The sequence below is a fragment of the Lytechinus pictus genome, chromosome 7, assembly GCF_037042905.1.
Source record: "Lytechinus pictus isolate F3 Inbred chromosome 7, Lp3.0, whole genome shotgun sequence".
NCBI lineage: Eukaryota > Metazoa > Echinodermata > Echinoidea > Temnopleuroida > Toxopneustidae > Lytechinus > Lytechinus pictus.
In genome coordinates, this window is record NC_087251.1 from 18,435,223 (window position 1) to 18,444,894 (window position 9,672).

General features: G+C 36.4%; 1 long non-coding RNA gene across 1 annotated transcript; it reads left to right on the forward strand.

Annotated features, from left to right (window-relative positions):
• The first annotated feature begins 582 nt into the window (after positions 1 to 582).
• Positions 583 to 9,151, forward strand: LOC129264826 (uncharacterized). The gene is made up of 2 exons (XR_008584893.2): positions 583 to 799; positions 8,324 to 9,151. It is a non-coding gene; the product is annotated as an uncharacterized LOC129264826 (long non-coding RNA).
• The last annotated feature ends 521 nt before the right edge of the window (positions 9,152 to 9,672 follow it).

The following is a 9,672-nucleotide window of genomic DNA, read 5'->3' on the forward strand; positions in this document are numbered from 1 at the left end:
TTGCATTCTTAAAATATTTGAATTTCAAAACTACCCAGAACCACACACAAAAAGTTCGTTTTCATGACAGACTACTTCTGAAAACAATCCATAATCATTGAGCTCTGAGATATAGAGATAACCCCCAAAATAACCATCGAGCTAGCTGAGCTAGCAATCTACCGCTAGCGCGAATGCTGCATATGCATGATCTAGCTAGCTCGCTCATAGAGATACTATACTAATAGCTCTAGCAAAGATTAGCGGATGCCATAAATGCGTGCAGCGCATAGTTATCACCCAATATAAATTCTACCCTAATTCTATTCGACATGTACTGAGAAAAACTAGAAGAATAAAAGGGGAAAGGAGGAACTATGGTAAATTCGACAGGCCCTAAGTTCTAGCTTTATTTCATGTACTTTAGTCAATGATATTCCCATGTTTCTTTTTTCTTTTTACTTTCTTCTTTAGCTGCAAGAATGTTCATTCAGAGTTGAAAACATAGAGATATATACTAACATATATCTATGGTTGAAAATGACTAGAAATGGAGGTCGAATGTATGGATGTGATACCGTATTTAGGTTGGATGATACGCGTACGGTACCCAGACGATTCGATCGACTGTGGCCTGTGGTGAACTTTCAATCAGCCCATTCGTGTCTGTATTTTCTCTGAAAAGAAAATTAAAAGAAGATACAAAATGTCGGGAGTTGCAAGGACTTTGGTACTCCGTACTGCTCCATTTGTAAGGACCAACCTCATTCAAACACGAGGGATTAGAAGTGCACCTCCCAAAACACCTCTAACATTAATGGTAAGAATTACTAAGTAAGATCGCTAATCCGAGTCATTTGTCTTGCAAAAATGCAAATGCAAGTTGCAATGTCTTAGTTACTTGTGAAGTTGTGTGAATAACTGAATTCAATGCAAGTTGAATGTTGAGTTAGAAATGAAATGAGCCTGAGCTGCAAGCTGAGCCCCGACCTAAGTAACTAACACAGACATGAAACAGAATTTGACAGAAGTAACAATAAAAACATGCTGCAGTGCATGTGTGGGTCTAGGCCCTACTTCAAAATTTTGACTTGAAATTTCTTTCAAATTCAATTTTAATTTTATTATTCGTTATTGGAGAACACCACACAAGCATGACATTGACAAGTGCGCTCAAAATCCTGCAAATGATTGACACGTTAAAAGAAGATTCAGGGCGACCAGATTTCACAAAATGAAAGAGGGACTTGGGGAAAGTGAAGGAAAAATTAAAAGAAAGTTAGAATAAAAGGATGAAAGAAAGAATAAAAGGGAGAAAAAAGATTTTTGTCATTCTTTGAAATTAATATAGAAAGAAAGGAAGGGAAGATGAATAAATGTGTGAAAGAAAAAATAAAGGAGAGAAACTAGAATTAGAAAGGAAAAAAAAGAAAGTAAAAAAAGGGGGAAAGACAAATGTTTCCTTCATTCTTTGAAAGAAAGAAACAAGTATGAAGAGAATAAAAAATAAGGGGAAAGAATTAGAAGGAAAAAGTAAAAGAAAGAATGAAAGAGAGGGGGGAAAGAATGAAAAGAAGAAAATAATGGAAGGAGAGGAAGAGAGAAGGAAGCAAAAAAAGTTTAAGGAAAGAAAGAATGAATGAAATAAAAGAAATTTGAAAAAGGAAAGTAAGAGAAAGAAGGAAATTAACACAGAGGGAGGGAAAGTATCAGGAAAAAAGATGGGAAATAAAGATAGATTGAAAAAAAAGGGCAAGCAGGAAGGATAGAAAAAAAAAGAAAGAGGAAAAAAATTCAAACTTCAAGCAAACAAAAAAAATCCAATCATCCAACAAAAATTCTAATGATATTTGGTGATTTTTTAATAGGTTCTTAAACTTTTGAAGAACTTAGATGTTTTAGAAATGAATAAAAATTTAAAAGTAAAACATCAGATGAAACATCGCGGCATCATACACAGCCTCACAGGCATCTCTCCCATCCCATTACAAGTTCGCAGCTGAAACAACTAGATCTAGTTATGAAAACTCAATAACTTGTTCCTCCGATTACATCTTCAAATCAGTAATCTGAGAATCCATGATATAATTATAAAAATTTCTCGCCAATTTTGTGAATATTTTGGTGGAAAAACTGTTTATCATGTGAGGTTGTTTGCACCATTGAGAATTTGCTCCGATCCTACATGCCTAGCTAGTAGCCTGCCACACACAGGTAGGAGGCCAGTTCGTTTGCAATGTATTTGGTTAGCAAGAAAATCACAGCAGAATTTGAAAAGTTTACAGATATCGATTTTATTGTTGTCTCTGCTTTGTCATCTGTTGGTTATTTGATAAAAAAAATGTCACTTTTAAATGTATTAACTATATTTTGTTCAATATTCTGAAATACGGGATAAAAGGGCGTCCCGGGAAGGGTTTGTCGGGACACTAGGACAAAGGAGCAACATACGGGACGATCCCGGGAAATATGGGACGTCTGGTCACTTGTGACAATGGACGGAGATGAAATTGTGATATTTTTACTGAGATAGAGCCTGACTCTGACTTACATTTTTCACAAAATCAATCATATTTATCAAACAAATAGTTTTCTTATAATTCATCAAACTTCAACCACATTACACAAATACCAAATTGTATAGTTGTTGTGTGTCCGGACGATTGCTTTTAAACAATTAGATTTAGGCCAACCAACACTTTAGTTTGAGTTTAATTGTTGGCATCCACAGAATTTTCAAAGACAAGACAAACAGCCTTTTGAAAAAGTTAAGAAGCATACATTAAGTTTCATCAATTTTAATCTTAGGCAATATTAAAGAGCATTAAACTGATTAATTGAATTCATACATGTATTTTGTGCAATTCAAAGAAAAAAAAGAAGGCTTCAAATTTTTAAGCGTCCGGACACCGCCCCCCCCCCCCCCCCATCCTAAAGGTTTTGCAAAGATCAGTTTTCTTTTTTTTAACGAAATATTAGCTTCTGATCACACCATTGTTTGTGTATGAAATAGTTTGGTCGCTTGAAAATTGTATCATATTACCAAGCATGTGTTTTTCTGTGGGATAAGTTTGGAAATTCACAAAATCACTGAAAAGCTATTTTGACCATTTGTTGCTGCTGCTCTGAGAAAATTAAAAACTCTGAAAATGTGTTTTTGCCCTTTGTCATCTTTCTATTCAAATTCCCTGGGCTTTGGAAGGATTTTGCAAAGTTTGAAGCATAAATGTGCAATCTCTCACTATACTACCTCAAGTGAGGGTTCGTGTAGGCTCCACTACACTTCACTACACCTACCCGAACCCTCAAGGTACATAACTCGCTCTGATGCTCCAAGTAACAAAGCTGTCACTTTATGGACTTTATGAGGGTAAAACATAAAACTCATGTGACAAAATGACCTTACTATTGGTACATAATATTCTTACATTTCATTCTAATTTCACTCCGTGTCCATCCTCCGATCAGTCTCATAATGGGTGATTTAGAGCCAGACTTAGCAGTTTTACTCACACGTATCTGCCGATTTCAAGACATTGCAAAGGCAAATTGCACATGCGTGGGCATCGCAGCTCAAGATCAAGAATATTTACAAGTATTCTTATACTGTAGATCGAGATCTGATAGATGAATATGCAAAATTTAGCGAAATGATCCCGATCTATAGGAATACTCCTGAATATTCATGATCTTGAGCTGCGATCCCCGCACATGCGCGAAATTGTGTTTGTGATGATTTGAAATCGGCAGTGAATTAATACGTGTGAGGAAACTGCTACTGACTCTAATTCTCCAATTTTGAGACTGATCAGAGGATAGACGCAGAGTGAAATTAGAATGAAATGTAAGAATATTTGTTGTGAACCCATTGTAAGGTCATTTTGTCGTATGAATTTATGTTTTACCAACATAAAGTGACACCTTTGTCACTTGGAATTATCAGGGCGAGTTAAGTACCTTGAGGGTTTGGGTAGGTGTAGCGGTAGTGAAGTGTAGTGGAGCCTACATGTACACGAACCCTCACTTGAGGTATCTCTATACATGTACATGTAGATCTATGCAGTGTACTAGTGAAGTGTAACACTCACTCAATAAACAAGGTTATGATATATTACGGAAAGCTTTGTTCTCTGTTACTACTTTCTTTGTGGGGAAGTACGGTTGGCATTGTTTGGCTTATATTTGGCTCTTAAGTATGGTAAATTTACTTTTAATTATTTTTCAAAATTAAAAATGACAATTTTCTTGAAATTTTACTTTCCAACAATACATAGAGGGCCTACACAAAAATTTGCCCCAGATTCAAGTTTTTGAGCACTCTGGTGAATACAATAATGATTCCCAAGTTACTAATGAAAAATAAATTGCAACTGTATGGAAATGAGTATTTTTGGTTTTAAGTGGTATTTTATTTAATGATTTTTTTTAAAGTGTGTTGTATACTCCATATACCTAGGCCTACATGTACATGTAGATTCTTCACAGGAAGTGTGGTCGCACTTGCAGTGAACAAGTGTCTGATAATAATATTACATTTATAGAGCGCTTTATATCGAAATCTCTAAGCACTTTAGACTTATTGAATTATGATAATTTATATTCTACATTATTATGTTAACATTAAATATACATTACATGACATATCATTACAAAGTATAATACTATGGAATTAAACTACACTATATTATTAAACTACATGTACATCAAATACTGTACAACAATGAAAACTACAAAAGTTAGAATAGATAGGTTTTGACAGATTTCTTGAAATTGGCTATTGAGGTTGTTACACGTAGTTGGGGAGGTAGAGAGTTCCAGAAATATGATGCGAGATTGGTGAAGGCATGTTCTCCAGAGTAGTTGGTATTGACTCTGGGAGTTTGGAGAAGGTGGTTTAGATTGGCCGACCTTAGATTTCTGTTTGGTACATAGAAATTGATGAGGTGTGAGATGTAGGAAGGAGAGTTACCATTCAATGCTTTGAAGACTAAGAGAAGGATTTTGTACTGGATACACAGATGAATAGGAAGCCAATGGAGAGAGAGAAGAAGAGGTGTAAAGCGCTCATGTTTGCAGGCCTTTACGACTATCCTTGTAGCAATATTCTGAACTCGCTGAAGTTTCTTTAATCACTGAGTCAGGTAAATATCCAAGCAGTGTATTGGACTATTGGATGAGTCCAACCTCGAATGCATGCACAAGCATTTCTGCAGTACGCTGATCAAGGTAGTCACGAATGCCTCCTATCTTCCAAAGGGCTGCCTTAGCTGAACTACACATTCTATTTACATGGGCCTTCATGGTAAAATGTTCATCAGTCGTGGCTCTGGGGTTTTTGGCAACTGCTCTACTGGGTACATGTATCTCTTCCCTTCCTACGTGAATGCTGACATCTGGACAACACCTCAAATAGAACTTTGAGATGAAATGTATTACATGTACCTCTGTTTTCTCGTCATTCATAGTCAGTTTGTTATTTGCAGACCATGCTTGGATATCCGAGAGACAATTGTTGAGTCTAGCAATGGCGGTGTCTCTCTCATCAGAATTGAAAAAGCTGTAAATTTGGGTATCATCTGCGTAAAACATGGATTCCATGTTATGGGCACGAATGATGTCCTGAATTGGTGCGATATAGAGGGTGAAGAGGAGGGAGCCTATCACCAATCCCTGCAGGACTCCACATTCATCATCAACTTTTTTTGATACAGCATTTCCAATTTTTACTGTATGACTGCGGCCATTCAGATAAGATTGAAACCAGCCAAGGACACTTCCGGAAAATGCAAAGCGTTGAGATAGTCTATCAATTAGGATTGAATGGTCTATAGTATCAAAAGCAGACGAATAGTCCAAAAGGACTAGTATGGCTTCCTTCTTTTGATCAAGTGCTAAAAGGATATCATTCTGTATGGGGAGGAGGGCTGTTTCAATGCTGTGATGTGGTCGATACGCAGATTGTGTCTCTGCGTATAGGTCGTGGACAAGTAGATGGTCTTGAATGTGCGTAATGACTGCCCTTTCAGCTATCTTGCTTATATAGCTGATGTTTGAAATTGGCCGGTAGCTTAAAAAGTTGCTCAGCAGGCAGAGAAGACTTTCAGTCGTGGGACCATGATGGACTTCTTCATATCCGACTGTACGATACCAGACTGAAGGCTCAAATTAACTTTGTGACTGGAGGAATGAGTTCAGGCAGGCATCTTTTAATGAGAGATGTAGGCAGAGCATCAAGGTCACACGTGAATGATGATGTAGATTTGATGATTCGCTTGATCTCTTCCTCTTGAACCAAATCAAACTCATCGAAGTTTAGACCGATGGGTTCGGGAATATCGACTGACAGTCTTTCATTTCTCTTAGCTTTCAGATGACTCTTCAGATTTCTTATCAATTGCAAGACGAAATCAGCAAATATGTTTGCAAGTTCACTTGCACAGTGATGTTCCGGAAGAACAGGTGTTATATCAGGGGATGTATTAGGTGATCATTGATACGAAATAGATGCCTTTGATCCGAGTCCAAAATCTTGTTTTGAAAGTGATGGACTCTGGTTTCTTTCAGGAGATCATTGTAGGCCTTGCACTTTTCAGCATAGATGTCTTTATCAACCTGGAGTGAAGTCTTCATCATTTTCCTCTCTTGGCGTGTGCGCAGTTGCTTGGAATTTGGGAGAGTATTCGTGTACCAAGGGGCATGGGGTCTGAGAATGACCTCTCTCTCACCCTATAGGAGCATGGTCTTCAAGAATGTGTAGTGTAGTTCTGAAACCCCAACAACAAGGTGTCCCATTTTATCCCCCAACTAATACTATAGGCAGACTATTTTGTAGCCAGGCAAAGCTCAAAGCCAGCCAAAATTATGCTCATTTTACTTTTTAGCAAACTATTTTTAGCCCAATTTTGTCTTTCCCAGCCCAGAACAAAAAATTAGTCACATGACAGACATGTCTGAATTTTATCCACTTTGCCACGACAGGCATTGCCAATTTCTATTTCTTCAATCTAGAAGTTGTCATTCAAACTAATCTCAGTCAGACTTAATCTTTTTTATAGACCCTGAAGTGGACTGAAGTCAGTGATCAAAATACAGTACATGTATGCATGTACAGTAGGTGCTGATGTTTGTCCATTTGTGTTAATTTTTTTATATAATATTTTGTGTAAAACTTGTGATATTTAGTACATGTAGTCAGTAGATTATGTCAAAAGTACATGTACAGCCAGGGTGACTTAAAACCAAATCCAAGAGTTAGGGACTAATAGTGTCAAGATTAAAGATGAAATAGAGCTGTTGCCATGCCAATGCCCGTTATGGCAGCCTGCAATGTTGCTGAAATTTAGATTATCAATTAATTAGATTTTGAGAGTACATCTACATGTAGATCTGGTTTTAAAAAATGAACCAAAATTAGTTAAAATATGGGCATTTTGGCTGGTTATGAAAGTCTATAAGTGTTTTTTTTTCCTACCTGTTTTGTACAGCAGCAATAATTCTTTCAAATAGATTGAATTAATCTTGCAGTGTTAACCAAATCCCCCTAAAATTTTCATGTACTTGTACTGTCCACCTTTCAATTATAACCAGTTGCGGTGTACAGCAAATATTGAAAATGGCCTCCAGTATCAGAATCTTGTGTAAATAAATTTGATTGCCAATACCAGATTCACAAAAGGTCTTTCATTTGGGTGACCAAATTTCTTTGTTTACATTTTGCGCCAAATGGGTAGCATTGGCTCAAAATGAAAATGTGACGACAGTTTACTCATGTAAAATACATGTAATCCCTTTTTTATTGTCAACTTCTAATAACCCACTTGAATTTGAGGATTTCTGATCTGAGTGACACAATTTTAAAGTGTTTTCTTTTATCCTTTTGCAAAGCAATTCTCTGATGTTCAAAATTATCTCCCATAGAGAGTCTCTGATTTATTTGGACTGTGCATCTCTACTGATTGAGGAAGTACATGTACATGTAGGAGTAAAAGGGACAAGAGTTCCATGGTGTGGTTAGTGTGGTGGTGCCTTAAGTCTGGTGCCTCAAATCTAAAAAGACACTCAATGACCACAAACTTTTCATCTGCAAAACAATATTAAATTTTGAAACAGTCAAGATAAAAAAGCAATCTCTTTAATTTCATCTTTGTTGAAAAGAAATGGGTACATGTACATATATGTTGGAAAGGATCTACACTGTACATGTATATTCTTTTGTAATGTTGATGGTGCCCCCTTGTCAAACTTCTGTTCATTTTACAGTTAACACACACCTAGGGATTCATCCTATAAATTACTACAGTGTACTGTATTTATATATGATTTCTGTTTCAAATCTCTTGTGCAGGAAAAACTTATTGGCATGTCGGTCATCGGTGCTGGTTGCCTCGTGATCCCAGGATATATCATGTCACACTTAGACGTCTACAAGGCCAGGGATTAAACCAGCAGTGGACTCTCTTTAGAAATCATTGTGCATCCAGATTCTATTTGTAATTGTCACCAGGGGACTTGGTCAATCATGTCTGTGTATCGCTCCATTCTGATATGATGTTAATTAAAAATTTAATGCAGTATCAGCGAGGGATTACTCCACCACCAGATGGCACTATTTCACTTTGATGCAGCAGGGATCAGTATCAACAAGGGAACTGGCTTGATTGAAGGATCAACTATGCAGAAGGAATGAGGGAGGGTCAGGCTACGGTCTACATGGAAATTAATCTGGCTTCAGAGGAGTCAACATTCCGCTGCTGCTCAACACACACACACACCAACCGAGAACTCAAATAACTTACAAATATTTTAGTACCATGATCCGACCGTTATGTTTTCCGACTTTGTGATACCAGTTTTTATACTTACAGCTAGAGTTAATCATGGCATGCCCAAGTAATTAGACCATTTGTGTACATCATTTTTTCTCCCCAAAGGAGTCTATTATCTAAATCATGTATCATCTAAATTATTTAATGATAATATATTTTCAAGGTACATTATTTGAAAAGAACTTAAATCATGTCTGTGATTTTGCTAGCAGATGCCCTGATGTATACATGTACGTGTACGGTGTAGTACAGTGTGGATTTGTACAAATGTATATGACCGGTGTTCTGGTGACACCTTAATCATGCTTATGGTGGAAAATTATTATTAAAGTTTTGAAAGTGAAGAACATGCAGTTTGTGCTGTTTCTTAAAGTTTACTTAATCGTACATAATATTTTACAAACTATCTACAATCAATGATTCTTTACTCATCACATCAGTAGGTAATATACGCTGTTACATACAGTCAGTCCGCAAGCCCTGAAAAAGTAGCTTCTTTTATCCAAGTGATATTCATGACTAGATGGTTTTTGCATAGTTAATGAGCTTGGTGCGAACCAAAACACCTCTTTTTATTAGGCCATTGCTGCTCTAAATATTCACCAAATTTCATGTTTTTGGTATCTTTGTAAAGAAGAAGAATCATTCTTTCAGGTCATGTGTTTGGATTTTTAAAAGAATGTTGTAATATAGGAAAAACTTTTGATCTAAAACATGAAACAAAATATTTTTTTTCATGCAACAAAAGTTGTTGTTTTCACACTTAATTTCTGTTTGGGCACAAATGATTTTTAGATTATGATAAAGCTGAAGATCTAAGCTTTAATATGATATAATTTTTATAAGAAGATGTATTTTAGATGGGTCA